Source organism: Dromiciops gliroides, chromosome 2 (genome assembly GCF_019393635.1).
Source record: "Dromiciops gliroides isolate mDroGli1 chromosome 2, mDroGli1.pri, whole genome shotgun sequence".
NCBI lineage: Eukaryota > Metazoa > Chordata > Mammalia > Microbiotheria > Microbiotheriidae > Dromiciops > Dromiciops gliroides.
The window spans coordinates 611,157,847-611,173,974 of record NC_057862.1 but is presented as its reverse complement, the minus strand read 5'-3'; positions in this window follow the sequence as shown (position 1 = coordinate 611,173,974).

Here is a 16,128-nt window from a genome sequence, read left to right as displayed (position 1 = left end):
ACCATCATAGTCATAAATATTGGGCTGCCACTCTCCAGACACAACAAGTCCAACCTCCCTCCCTCCCTCTCCCCAGCTCCACATGCCCCAAGAGGGAGCTGAGTCCCTGCTTACACTCACCAGACATGAATACTGGCTCAGACCAATGCCCGCACCCAGTGAGATCAATACCGCTTGTCCTCCAGTGGTAAACATACATTTCACACATATGTTCAATATTTGCAAAGATGGAGCTTTAGGCTATATGTAAGGGAAAACTTCCTAATCTTTAGGGCTATCCAGAAGTAGACTGGGCCACCTTGGGAGGTATTGGGCTCCCTCTCTCAGCAGAGCTCTTCAAGCAAGGGCTGAGTGACTTCTCATCTGGGATTCGTGTTCAGGCACAAGGTTGGACCTATACGACCCCTGAGGGCCCTTCTATCTCTAAAGTTTTGTGATCCTGTGACTCTGAATGAGTGCATTTGTAAAGAATAGTTATGTCTTCTCAAACTCCTACATGCCTTGTACAAAGGTCCCATCTAGAAACTCTCCAGAGGAAAAGGTAGAACTCAAGAACAAAAAGGAGATTTCTTCAAAGCTATCTATTGCCATATGAAAAAATGCTCTAAATCACTATTGATTAGAGAGGTGCAAATTAAAACAACTCTGAGGTACCACCTGACACCTATCAGATTGGCTAATATGACAAAAAAGGAAAATAATAAATGTTGGAGAAGCTGTGGAAAAATTGGAACACTAATGCATTGTTGATAGAGCTGTGAACTGATCCAACCTTTCTGGAGAGTAGTTTGGAACTATGCCCAAAGGGCTATAAAGCTTTGCATACCCTTTGACCCAGTAATACCACTATTAGGACTTTTTCCCAAAGAGATCATAAAAAAGGGAAAAGGACCCACATGTACAAAAATAGTTATAGCTGCTCTTTTTGTGGTGGCAAGGAATTGGAAATTGAGAGGATGCCCGTCAATTGGGGAATGGCTGAACAAGTTGTAGTATATGAATGTAATGGAATACTATTGTGCTGTAAGAAATGATGAGCAGGCAGATTTCAGAGAAACTTGGAAGGACTTGCATGAACTGATGCTGAGTGAGATGAGCAGAACCAGGAGAACATTGTACACAGTATCAACAACATTGTGTGTTGATCAACTGTGATAGACTTGATTCTTCTCAGCAATACAATGGTCCAAGATAGTTCCAAAGGACTCATGATGGAAAATGCTCTCCAAATCCAGAAAAAAAAAGAACTGTTGAATCTGGATGTAGATTGAACCATTTCTATTGTTTTTGTTGTTGTTTTTCTTTTTTTGCTCTATTTCTTCTCTCATTACATGACTAATGCAGAAATATATTTAATGTGATTGTACATATATAACCTATATCAAATTACTTGCTGTCTTTGGGAGAGGGGAGGGAGGGAAGGGATGGAGAAAAATTTGAAACTAGAAATCTTATAAAAACAAATTTTGAAAATTATCTCTAAATGTAACTGGAAAATAATAAAGTATTTATGTGGAAAAAAAGATAACACACACACAAAAAAAAGGAGATTTCGGATCAAGTCAAGATGAGAGCATTTCTGGACAGCTCCAATCTACACCAGGAAATTATGAAATCCCTGCTTAAATCTGAACATTGTGGTCTCCATTTTGGAGAAAAAGTATTGTGCATAAAGGGATGTGTATGTGCAAAGAGAATACCCTAACAGAGCATCGTGGTGGCTTTCTGGCCTTCACATAGTATAAAGCACCAGGAACAGCCAAATCTCTAAGGATCACATACACCCTCAGCCTTACCCTGGGAGGTTTCCTGAAGATCATCGATTGAAAAGAAAAGTTTATGAAGGCAGAAGTCATTCCTCCTGATCCTGCTCTGACTCCAATGCATACTTAAATAATAACCATCGAAACATATATGTTAACTCAGCTGAGTTAATTGTCTCACACACACATATCCATGGGTAACCGTCCATGATGGTCCTTCCCCTCAACCTCAACTCCTGCCTGATATGGGACAGTCAGACTCAGCTGAATATGAAAAAGAAACGCATTCCCTGTCAGCAATTTAACTCACTTTCCCACATTGCGTTGCATAATGGGGCTTTTGGGGGGGAAGGGGTGTAGGATGGGCATTAAAGAATTGCTGTCCTTCCTTCCTTCCAAATCTGACTCCCCAGTTTTCCCTGGACCTCCCTCCAGAAAAAAAAATGAATAATAATAATGAGTTCACATGCCTATAACAAGTCATGGTTTACAAAACGTTATCTTCACAACAACCCTATGAGCTCAGTTGTCTAAGTCAGCATGCAGTAATGGAAAAGAGCTCCGGATTCAGAGTCAGAATCTTTGGCTTCAATTCTATGCCTTTTCATTCCTCATGGGACCTCAAACCAGTCTTTCCTCAAAAAGTGAAGGCGTCAGTCCTAAGAAATATTAAGTGCTTCCTACATGTCAAGCACTGTGCTAAGTGCAAAGGGTAGGACTACATGGTCTCCACGGCCCCTTCCAGGACTAAATCTGTAATCCTCTTATCTCCACTCTCCAACAGATGACGTGTCCCAAGGTTGGATATCTAATGTGGAGTCAGTCCAGGACTCTGACACCAAATCAGAAGGAAGTGGGGGCAGCTAGGTGGCACAGTGGATAAAGCACCGGCCCTGGATTCAGGAGTACCTGAGTTCAAAGCTGGCCTCAGACACTTGATACTTACTAGCTGTGTGACCCTGGGCAAGTCACTTAACCCTCATTGCCCCGCAAAAAAATCCAAAAAAAAAAAAAAAAAGACAAATCAGAAGGAAGTAAGAAAGGGGGAAATCATAGCTTCATCAACTAAGACCTGGAGAGGATCTCAGTTAACAATCAAGGCCAGGGGGGCGGAGCCAAGATGGCGGAGGAGAGACTGTGACTCCCACAAGCTCCAGATAAACCCGTCCATTCACGCCCAAATAATGCGGTAAAAATCAAAACCCAGAACAGCCTAATGCACATAAGAACAGAGTGAGACTGTTTCTCCGCAAAAGAGGGCGATTCTGATCACCTACTGATCAGGCTGAACAGCTCAGCGCGCGGTCCGGACCCAGCCACGGACACTGCTTCCAGCGCATGTCAGAGTCTTCAGCACCAGCAGCTTCTGAGGCTCCGATCACGGACTGGTGAGGGGGTTCGGAGGTAGGCCGGGGTGAAGTGGAGGCAGTATCTGCTGGAGTTGGGGCAAAGTGCCCTGGTTCTGAACCAGTGGGCTGAATCGAGTGGTGGTGGCCCAGTGGGGGAGGGGTAAAAGCACGCCAAGCTTCCAACCATAGAGAATCAGAGCTCAATCAGACTTCTGTTTCCGGGTCAAAGAGAAAGCGGCTGTGATTACTCACAAGCCAGGCAGGCTGAGAAGAAGCCCAATCACCCCCTGGGCCACGCTGTAGCACCAACGGTGTGTCCGGAAAGCAGTGCTACACTTTAAGGAGTAAAAAGCCAAGAAACAGTAAGCCAGGATGAGTAGGCAGAGAAAGCAGAAGACCATCGAAAACTTCTTTGGGGGAAAGGTAGACCACAATACATCCTCAGAAGAAGAAGATAATAATAGGGTCAAAGCTCCAACATCCAAAGCTTCCAAGAAAAATATGAACTGGTCTCAGGCCATGGAAGCTCTCAAAAGGGACTTTGAAGAGAAAGTAGGAGAGATAGAACGAAGATGTAGAGAAAGAGAGGAAGGAATGGAAAGAGAAATGAGAGCAATGCAGGAGAGTCATGAGAAAAAAGTCAACAGTTTGAAAAGCCAAATGGAAAAGGAGATTAAAAAACTGTCTGCTGAAAATAATTGCCTAAGAATTAGGATTGAACAAATGGAAGCTAGTGAGCTTATGAGAAACCAAGACACAGTAAAGCAAATCCAATTGAATGAAAAAATAGAAGGCAATGTGAAATATCTCCTTGGAAAAACAGCTGACCTAGAAAATAAATCTAGGAGAGATAATTTGAAAATCATTGGACTACCTGAAAACCATGACCAAAACAAGAGTTTAGACACCATCCTCCAAGAGATTGTGAGGGAAAATTGCCCTGATATTCTTGAAGCAGAAGCTAAAATAGAAATTGAAAAAATCCACCGATCACCTCCTGAAAGAGATCCCAAAAGGAAAACCTCCAGGAATATTATAGCCAAATTCCAGAACTCCCAGGTCAAGGAGAAAATATTGCAAGCAGCTAGAAAAAAGGAATTTAAATACTGTGGAGCTCCAATAAGGATAAAGCAAGATCTAGCAGCTTCTACATTAAAGGACCGGAGGGCATGGAATATGATATTCCAGAGGGCAAAGGAACTGGGACTACAGCCAAAAATCACGTACCCAGCAAAACTAAGCATCCTCTTTCAGAGGCAAACATGGAACTTCAAGGAGAAAGAAGACTTTCAGGCATTTGTTATGAAAAGACCTGAACTGAATAGAAAATTTGACTTTCAAATACAACACCCCGGAGAAGCATAAAAAGATAAACAGGAAAAAGACTTCATGAGGGATATTAAAAGATCAAACTGTTAACATTCCTATATGGGAAGATAATACAGAGGACACAGGTCTGAACTGAATACGAAGGGAAGTTATGTTTTGTTCTTTGTGGGGTGTCTTATGTATGGGGCCGGATTTGGGCTTGGGGCCTCCTGGGTCCAGGGCTGGTGCATTGTCCACTGTGCCACCTAACTAACCCATAATGACATCCTTAAAATAGGGTTGAGGTGTAGGAGAAATAGACTGGGGGAGGGGGAAGGGGAGAGATGGTCTGGGGAGAGGTTATTCATATGAAGGAAACAAGAAAAACGCTTATGGAGGGGAGGGGAAGAGGGGGAAGGAATTGGGGAGTGATTGAACCTTAATATCATCAGAATTGACTCAAAGAAGGACTAACATACATACTCAAGTGGGTATAGTAATATATTTTGCCCTGAAGGAGGGGAGGGAGATAAGGGGGGGGGAGGGGAAGGAGGGAAGGGCAGATTCTGGGAGAGAGTAGTAAAAAGCAAAATACTTTCAAGGAAGGTGAAGACGTTCTGCATAACGGCACAAGTATGAAATATTGAATTGCTTGATTTCATAGGGAGGGTTGAGGAGAGAGGGAGGAAGAAAATTTGGAACATAGAATTAGCTCAAAAACCTTAAACTCATCAGAGTTGGCTCATGGAGGGAATAACATTCACACCCAGTTGGGAGGAGTAATCTATCTAACCTTACAGGAAAGTATGAGGGGAAGAGGATAAGGAAGGAAGGGTGGAAAAAAAGGGAGTGTAGAGTAGGGGAGGGGACAGTCAGAAGTAAAATACTTTTGAGGAGGAATAGTTTAAAAGAAGATGGAAAATAGAGTAAATATCATGGGAAGGGAATAGGATGGAGGGAAATAGTTATGATGACTTTGCTGGGTTAATACGAAGAAAATTCTTTGTCAAGTTTAAGGTACATTATTTAGGGTATGATGAACAGGATACTATTAGAAAAACCTGGAAAGACCTACATGAACTGAAGCAGAGTGAAATGCACTGTATACAAAATAACAGCAATAGTGTAAAATGACCTGCTGGGAAGCATGTGGTTATTTTCAGCAAGGCAATGGTCCAATATAACCCTGAAGGACTATGAAAATGGCAACCCATCTACAGAGAAAGAAGTGATAGTATCTGAAATAGTTGGAAACACATTTTTTTTTCTTTTCTCTCTTTTTTTTCTTTTTTGGTGAGGCAATTGGGGTTGGGTGGCTTGCCTGGGGTCATGTGGCTGGTGGGTGTTGGGTGTGTGGGGCTGAATTTGGGCTCGGGTGCTCCTGGTTCCAGGGCCAGTGCTCTGTCCGCTGCACCACCTAGCTGCCCCTGGAAACACATTTTTTTAAAAAATGTTTTTTCTCTTTGACAATTCCTCAGTCTGAAGTTTTGGGAGTTTTTTGACTGTTTTTTCCTCACAACCTAGCTAATGTGGGAATGTTTTCCATGACTACTCATGTATAATTTATTTTGAAATGCTTGAGTTCTAGTGGGTGGGGGTGGGAATAGAGGAGGAAGAGAAGTTGGAACAATTTTTTTTAATTGATGTTAAAATTTGTTTTTACATATATTTTGGAAAATAAAATTCTATTCTAAAAAAAAAAAAAAAAAAAAAAAAAAAAAAAAAAAACAATCAAGGCCAAAGGCCTCATTTTACAAAGCGGGGACTGAAACCTACAGCAGAGGTGTCAAACTCCCAGAAGCCTACCGGCTTCTCAAACCAGATTAAAGCGCAATGGAGAAATGATTAACAAAATAAGGCAAAATACAATACAATATAGTGTTAATATATGGTTTCCTAAGACAATATACACCCTGCAGGGACTTGTTTCCATTTTGACCTTAGCATCTCTGGACTAGAGAGTTAAGTGAGTTGCCCACCTTCGCCCAGGTGGAAAGGAGCTAAAATCTGAATTCAGATTCTGTGACTCCAAACCCATTGTATCCCACTCCCTCAGTTTAGAACCAACTTAACTGTTTGAGAGGAAACAGGGTAAGACTAAGTTTGATTCTTTCACACGGTAGAGGGAGGAAGAAGGCCCAGCTTAGCACTCTCCTGACCAGAAGGACCTTTTCTGTTTGGTGCAATAAAAAGGACACTAGACTTGGAATCAAGAGACTTGGATATAATTTCTGGCTCAACCACTGGCTAACTGGGCAACCTTCCCTAGTCCCTCAGTGGGGGCTCTGAGCCCATTTCTTTATCAGAAAAACAAGATAATTATGCCTACAATCTCTGTATCATAGGATTCTTGTGAGGATCCAGCCAAATAATATATGTAAAGTACTTAATAGGCTGTAAAATGTTCCACAAGCATGATATATTATTTAATTGGTTTTGTGAGTTAAATACATAGTTGGTTGTTGGCTGGGGAAGGACATGGGGGGAATTTTAACATGATCCCTATTACATTTTTTTTCCCATCTCGTTGAACAGGTAGTCCTTGTCAAGGGAGAATGTACACAATGCTGATAAATTCATAAAGTATTTGACCTTTAATCAGTTCTAATATTTTCAATCCACAGAGCTTTCTTAAATGCCTACAGCCCCGGCCCCTACACCCCCATTCATCACAATTACTGCTCCAACTGTCGGAGGCAGGGCATGAAGCACCATTTGCTGACGTCCAATATTTTATCACTAATAAAGAGAAACATTCCAAGTATTTTCACAGTTCTGATACTTTCCAGCACTGGGCCCAGGAGGAATGAGAAAGTTGTGATTTATGCTATCTGCTGGCAATTGTTAATTAGCTGTTCTGGGCTTGGGACCTTGGGGACTGAGGTTTTTTTTCCTAGCCTGGAGCTCAGGCCAAGGTCTGCTGAGATTTAGAATGTTGTAGAAGCTTGCCTTGAGGGTTCTGTCTGGGCATACCATTGGCATTTAATAAATGCTTGGTGAGTGATAGCTGGTTCAAAGCATGAAAAGGGGAGCAGTTTTCTTCCCTTCGGAATTTGAAATATATTTCTGGAATTTGCTAACTTGGTATACAAATTTACTATGTTTATTAGGAATCCAATTACTACCATTTTCAAGGTTCTATTTCCCCTTAACTCTCAACCCCCTTCCTTTTTTCCTTCTCATTATTCTTTCTCTTATTCTGTTATACCCACACACACACAAGTTAATATGTGGACAACTACCTTTCTATTGGCTGATCTTTCCTCTCTCCTTCACAATTCTAGGTCTACAAAGGTCAGAAGGGTCCAGCTGTGGCATTCAGTTGACCCAGAAGCTATGACTATACATCACCTAAAGATTTGGATGAAAAGGAAAACATTCAGTCATCCATGTGTTTTCATTCACTCAACATATATCTATTCAATGCCCACTAATAACAATGCTTCCTGTTTATATATGAGTCTACAGTCTGCGAAATACTTTAACATCTATCATCTCACTCACCCTTCACAACAGTCCTCTGAGGTGGACAGGGAAGGGATTTTTATCTCATTTTACAGATGAGGCAACATGGTCAGAGAAGCAGATCATATGGCTAGTAAGAAATAGTCTACTCATGACTTTCCACTGTTGTGCCAATTGCTTTCTCACCCCAGAGATGCCTCCTTCCCTATGGCCAGCTTTGATTTGTAAGTTTCTGCCCCATCAGCATTTCAGGAAGAGGCCAGGCCACCCATGGTCAATTCTCTCCAAGTTCCCCCCTTGATCCTATAGACTTTTCTACCTCGCCCCCATGTGGACACCCCCTCCTTCTAGCTTCCTTTTTTATGATTTGTCTTCCCCCTTAGAATGAAAACGCCTTGAGGATAGGGGCTACATATTTTTTGCTTTTATTTGTATACCCAGAATTTAGCACACTGCCTGACATATAGTAAACACTTAATAAATGCTTTATCTAGCTAGCTTTCCTTCTATCTCCATCTCACCAGGGACCATTTCTTCTGACAGCTCTGTCTGATCCACTATGACCTTCTCACTACTATGCTGGTGAAAAGAATACAAGATTTAACATAAAATGGCCAGAGTTCAAGAGCTAGCTCTGCTACTATTGTTGGTTGTATGACTTCAATTCTCTGGGCCTCAGCTTCTTTAGCTGTACAATGGATATTTTATTTATCCTGCCTACCTGCTGGGAGGATAAGGATATGGAGAGAAATCGAGTGAGAGAGAGACAGACAGACAGACAGAGGCAGAGACAGAGACAGAGACAGACATAGAAACAGAGAGAGAGAGAGAGAGAGAGAGAGAGAGAATATGTATGTTTACATTTGGATAAGATTATATATTGTTCAGTCATTTTTCAGTCGTGTCCAACTCTTTTTGACTCCATTTGGGACTTTTCTGGCAAAGATATTGTAGTTGTTTGCCATTTCCTTCTCCATCTCATTTTACAGATGAGGAAAGTGAAGTAAACAGGGTGAAGTGACTTGCCCAGGGTCACACAGCTAGTTAGTTTCTGAGGTCAGATATGAACTCAGGAAGATAAAGTCTTCCTGAATCCAGGCCGAGTGCTCTGTCCACTGTGCCACCTAAATTATATATAATGTACATATATTACATAAATGTGTATGTATGTATATATATATATGTATATATAAACTGTGTGGAAAAAGAGAGTTATCTATACAGAGGTCGAGATAAAGACATAGAAATACATACATATTTATAACTACATTGTCCTAACTACTTCTTGTTGTGAAAACCAAATTATATGTATGCGTGTATAAAGATATATGCATGTGCAGACACACATATATACATACATATACATATATATGACAGCATTTTTAAAGTTGCAAAGACAGTTAAAAGAGAAGACAGTAATGGCAGCAGCAGCTGTAGCAGGCCCTGTGTGTGTCCTCTGGCCCTAGACAGTAGATATTCAAGCATCTTATCCACAGCCACAGGCTCCAGGAAACAGCCTAAAACTGTCCCAGATGCCCCTGTGGCCTTGGGATAAAGCAGCTCCTATCAGAGCTCTGCCATTTTATTCTTCATTCAAGGGCTATGAGACAAGGCTAGAGTCAGTGCCAAGAAGAAAATAGCCTTACGCAATCCAAGGAGCCTTATGGGGAAAGACATGGTAGGTTCCTTAGTCTAGATGCGAGAGCTGAGAGGTAACAGTAACTATAATAGGGATCTGAGGCTGGAAGGGGGACTATTGTAAGGCAGGGTTAACAAAAGGAAAAAAATCCCAAGTGGCAGGAGTAACCTCCAGGTTCCCTGTCACTGTTATGGAAAGAAAAGGAAAGGGGGTTTCCTAATGAAAATCACTGAGAACCTAGAAACTGACCAGCATTTCTAGGCCCCAGACAGTAAGCTCTCTGAATAAAAGACTGTTTTACAGAAGATCGGCCTTTATTTAAAGGGGTACGATGCCCTATACAACCTTCCTGGAGGGCTGATAGCACCGACGTTCTCTGGGTTTTTGCAAAACACCTTTGAACGCCTCCTAACAGGCTCTGACCAGCGCAAAACTTGCCCATCGTGTGTAAAGTGAGATGGGACCCTTCCCTCACATCCCGCCCATCCCACCTCCACCCCCCAGAACAACCTAGTCTTTGCCTCTCAACACAAGGGACAATTCACAGAAATGGAGAAAATGCAATTCACATAGTCATTACAAGGCTATAAAGGTGTATTTAGGGAAGGGAGAGGAGAAGAAATATGTGGTCTTTGAGGGAGAAAAGAGGAGGGGGAATGAAGGGAGATCTCAAGGGGGGAGGGGCTGGTCTCCCACAGGCAAGAGCCATCCAAGTTCAAAGAATGATTGATTTTCAATTCCTGAATGCCTCTCCAAAACCCTCCTTTTCCTGCCCAGGTATATAATACTGAACTCTCCCCACCCTCATCCCAAGTAGAACAGGAACTCCTTGAGAACAAGGACAGTTTTGAGGTTGCCAATATTGTTGTTGTCTATACCCAACCTAGCATAGTGTCCTCCAAACAGCAGATGATTAATAAATGTCCATTGAATTGAATTGAATTGATTCCCTCACTTGCCCCTGCCCACCAGAGGACCCAGTTGCAATGCCTTTTCTTCCTTTCTCATATCCTGACTCTACTCCTGGCTACCAGTATAACCTTAGCCCAGTTACTCCAAAGCTTTGTTTTCACACCTATAAAATGAGATGATTGACCTACATGGTATCTAAGGTCCCTTCTACCTCTAAATCTTATATCTTATGATTCAGGAACATTCCCCAACACAACTAGCTGGACATTGTATTTGGTGGAAAAGGTGGAGCAGGAAAGACACTGGACTCTACTCCCAACTCCATCTTTTTTTCATTTCAGTCCTACTTGTTGGCAACATCCTTTCTCTGCTCCTCAGTCTCTCCATTTGTGAAATGGAACCTGGCCAAAGCTCAGGCTTCCAGATCTCCCCAAGAAAGGGGTTGAGCTGTGGGGGAAGGACAGTGCTTCCCTCCGAGCTGATTAGAATGGAGAATTGGGCTGTGGTGTACAGATATAACTTTGGTTGTGGACAGACATGTCAACAAAAGCTCCAGGGTACGCAACACAAAATGGCATCAATCAACCCTGACTGCTGCTGCATCTGCTAACAGGAAGCCCTGGCGTGGTGCCACCCCCTCAACATTTTAGGGAGGATTCCGAGACAGAAGACTAAAATATAAGGTACTTCTACCCTTCCATGACACATATGTGCACACACACATACACACGTGCTCACACACACATACACACACCCCTTACTTTTAGCTTCATGGGTAAGGTTTACACACACATTCTCTATCCCTGGTTTCCTATGGTGGCTTTTACAGGTCTTGCTAATTTATTACCCGTGGTTACACTTTTAATGGAAATCATGAAGAAATGGTAAAGGAAACATGAGCTAATTTTTTTCCAGTGACACATTTCACTGCTATTTAAATAGCTGTTTTGCCAAACCAAACACAGAGCTCACAGCCAGTGGTGACACATGAAGGGGATCACTGTGGCCGCTCCGCTGGCTGCTGCCTTGCATCCAGAGAAGGCGGGACTTTCTCTCTGCTCTCCCCAGCCCTGCTGCCGCCTTGGAGTTGAAGGGGTGGGGAGTGATGGGTTGGAGTGCCAGAGCCAGAGGTGACCACAGCACCCTCTCTCTGGCTGGCTTCTGCCCTTGCCTTTCTTCCTCCCTTGATTGCCCTAGTGGCACTGGGACGCTAAGGAATTCCCACCTCTGGCCAGCAACTGCTAGGAAAGTAGTCAGGAGTCAGACTGGGGGGCCTCAGAGGTGCCTAGTTTCCCCAGGGAGCTCCTTAGCTTTTCCTAACAGATGATTTGTTCAGTCCCCTAACTCAGCACATTATCGGGTTGTTTAAAACCAGAGATAGATTTGAGGAAAATCTTGGCCAACTTTGTTTCCAGAGTCTCCACATTAGCCCGCACAGGGTACCTTTGTTGGGCAAATTTCACATTTCTGACTTTCCGGCTCGGAAAGATTGGCTTCCAGCATTTCCTTCTGCCCTCGGCCATGGATTCAGTGATGTCACAAAGACTTAATTAATTTTAAAAGAGACTAATTCAGAGAAGTGAGGGGGGCAGAAGGAGACTGGGGAGCTGGCAGGGGAGGTGGGGGAAGGGCAACCAGGGGAGAGACTATATCTGGAGAGAACTATTTCCATGACATCTTACCAAAGCTTTCAAAATTAAAATATGAATGAGTAAAGGGAGGGGTGCGATGAAGAGAAAGTAGTAATGATTCACCAAGGATCCAATCCCTCAGAGGCATCAGACAATTTCCCCTAATTCTCACTGAGCCCACTAGGGACTGAATCTCATGGAGGCAAAGCAAAATCTCCTGTCCATCAAATATAGTCATGGCCAAGGCAGTTTGGGCCCAGGTCGTCATGCTAGTAGAATGGGTATACTGGGAAAATGAGGGAGAAACATGGTAGGGAGGAGGGAGTGGCACGGGGAAAGGGTGCAAAGAGAGACAGAAGGGATGGTCTCTGGTTCTATGGGAGAATGACCCAGGACAGCAGAGCTGGCTGTGCTCACCAGACCCCACTCGTGACACTTCTGTTGAACACAGATCCTTCCATCCTTCTGTGTCTCTGTTTCTCTGTATGGGGGAGAGGCAAGTACCCACCCACCCCCAACTCCCATCCTGCTCTGAGAGGAGCAAAGAGGCTGCTACAGAAATTGGTCTCCAGTCCTCCTGGCAGAGCTGCAGAAACAGCGCTACCTCTGCTGCTTTCCAGGGAGCCCACATAAGTGGAGCTCGAGAGACAAGTTAACTGTTGTCTTCCTTTTGCCAAAAAGTATATTAAATTCACTGACCACATTTTTCCAAAACCCCAATGCAGAGGGACATTCTCAGATCAGATGCAAAACGCACTGGCTGGGCTCTGGCATGCCGGGCACCGCACATGTTTCATTTCATGTTATTAATATTTAAACCAAAGCAGCTGTTCCCTACTTCTCCCTGCTTCCCCTCCCTCTCTCTCACACACACATACACACACACACACACACACACACACACACACACACACAACTCCTCCAGGGACTCTTCAATATGTCCTGAACCAATCAGATATCCAGGATCCAGGGAGAAGACCATTCCTATACTTTCTGCATGGCCCCTTGCTCTTTGCTCCTTGACCTTTCTCAGACCAGTGACTACTCAGAAATGAATTAATTACTACAACTCAAATCTGCCCAGGCTATTAGATTTCATGTTTAGTCAGTTGGAAGCATTGTTCTGGCTATCATCCAGGAGATGCTATTCTCTATTAGTAAAAAACAACTGATAGCATCAGTATTAATCAACAGTTCAGTAATATCTTTTCACTGTTATAAATCATCATCACGTACATAGTAATGGTCACACATGTCAAAAGACAAAGGTTCTGGATCTGTCAACAACATATTGAGTTTTCTCTGCCTCTACCTTACCGCTGCACTGAGACCCAGGACTGACAACATGATATGCAGGGCTAGACATGAAGTCAAGAAGACCTGCATTCAAATCCCACCTCAAACACTTACTACCTATGTAACCAGGGCCAAATCACAACCTCTCAAAGCCTTAGTCTTAAATATAAAATGGGAATAGTAATGGTTGTTTTGCCTTCCTCAGACGGTTGTTGTTAAAAGACCCAATAAAATAATGTATGTAAAGTGCTTTGATGTTATGTAAATGTTAGTTATTTTTTATTACTCATCACTGCAAGAGGCCTCAAGTAGCATATCCAATTATTCCCTGCCTCACATCTGGGTGTCTTGAGTATAGGGGGACTGGATGCTACAGAAACTCTGGGACGATGGGCTGTGAGTAATCTTTATGAGAAACAATAGCATATTTACCATTTTGTCTGGGAGACTGCTAAGAGGACTCACATGGGATATGAGAAAGAACACAGTAAGAATGGGCTCTGGATCCCTGGCATCTGGTAATCTTAAGACAAGGGGACGGAGGAAGGGAAAGGACTAGGCAAAGGTTCAATGGACAGGACAAGCCAATAAAGCCGATGAGACAAAGTTTTAAAAAAAAGAAAAGCTATTTTAAAATGTTGTCATGTAAAAGCAATAGTAATTGTAATCTTTTATACTATTGTGCAGTGTAGCAACAATTCTGCATATTGGTGAACATGTGTAAGTTTAGTTTTACTCTTAAGTTTTGTCTAATGACAACGTTAAACACTCTCATGGTTTCCAAAATTTCACTTTAATTTGCATTAGAGATTACATCATTCAAAAGTGCTTCCTCAGTTACACCAGGTCTACTAAAGTCTGGGTCATCTGGCATATGGTGAGTTCAAAGTCACCAGAGTGGGATATGGAAATACTTCACTACATAGATTGGTAGGATGGAAGTGGGGAAGAGTAGATATGAGGTCCCTATAGGGTATGCTCTTAATATAACTTCTAGCTGACCGTGGTAGACCCAGACACCTATTAAAGAAGTTCTCGATTTTCCCTTTGATTCACAGGCTCCATTTCTTCAGTTCTACCCTTACCCCAAGGGTTCCTTATTAAGACTTTCAGATGCTGAGTGGGAGAGGGTGGTTATTCTGTGTGGAGCAATTATTTATAGGCAGTCTGTCATAATGGATAGTGCTGGATTTGGAACCAGGAAAAGCTGAGCTCAACTAATACATTGGACACTTACTAGCAGTGTGACCCTGGGCAAGCCACTCAGCCTCTCTGTGCCTCAGTTTCCTCATATGTACGGTGAGGGAGTAGAATTAAACATCCTCTCAGGTACCTTCTAGATCCTCCTATCAGCCTCTCTCTCCAATGATGGATAAGGGTCTGGTGTCAGAAAGTTTAATTTCAAACAGGAATCTAAGGAATGACCTGCCACTGAAACAATTGTATTTCTGGCCATCCAATCTACCAAAAAAAAAAAAAAAAAAGACTCCAGTTTCCTCAATCCCCAATAACATATACAAAGCAGAGTAGCCCCACCAAGGCCCCTGACCTCCAGAGTACACAGAAGACACAAGACAGCTGTACTGGGTGAGCGATAGCTGATTTAGTCCAAGGACAAGACACACAGAACTGACAAAACCAGGGATGGTGGACCAAATCCCCAGATATGTTGGGGTCAGAATTATTTAAGGAAGTCAGTCCTTCACTGACTTGTTATTAGTTAATATACCCAGAACTACAAATTCTGAAGGAACTTTCATCACAATTAAGGGAAGTGAGTAGGGCAGGGAGTGCTAGTATAGACAATTAGCACAAATAGAATTTATTACCTGAAAAGATGCGAATGCACCAATTTTAGCAGGTCTAGCTGTGATAAAGCCCCTGAGGGCCCCATCATATCAGCACCATGGCCAGCTTTCTGTTCCTTGGCTTACCTGCTGATAGGATGTCTGTAGGCATGTGAGGTAGCATCTATTGGTTCATACTGATCGTCAGAGACCCTGAAGGAAACTCAGTAGCCTCATCTTTATTGCATGCCTAGTATTGCCAGCCCCTCACATTCATATCTAACCACTGGACTGTGGGGATGGATACCACTGCCTAATTCTACTAGTAAGGCTTGAAGAGTTTACTCATAAGCCACAGGCTCAGTTTGGGATCAAGCATTCACTCTAATGCCAACAAAGGCCACTTCAGAAGATACTTCCCCTCACCTTCCCTACACACACACACACACACACACACACACACACACACACAGAGTAGTCTTTGGGAGTTAGCCACTGAATGTAATCCTGGCATTGGGGACCTAGCCCAGATTTATTGTGGATATTGGGGAATCCCCTCTATTTCCTCATGTCCTAGAGCTTATCACTATACTATGTGTATGTGTGTATGCATGTACATACACACATAAGTTTGTATACACAGCATCAACCAACTATCCAAGACTACCCAAAACCATACTGTAAGTCTTCCATGTTCCTCCCAACTGTCCACCCATAAGCATACACCTCCCAGGTAGTCACAATGATACCATCCTAGCCTATGACTAGTCTGCTAGCAAAAGAATAACACACACCCCCTTCACTCCTAGTTCAACTACCAGACCATGGGCAGTCATGATCCTCCTGCCCAGAGACCCACTAGTCTTGTCATGACCTCAGCCACACTAGAGTCTGTCCCATGACCATGACTATAAATTAGAGTGTACTGTAGTTATCTGTGTTTGTTTCTTATCCCCCTACTTAAATGTAAGCTCCTTA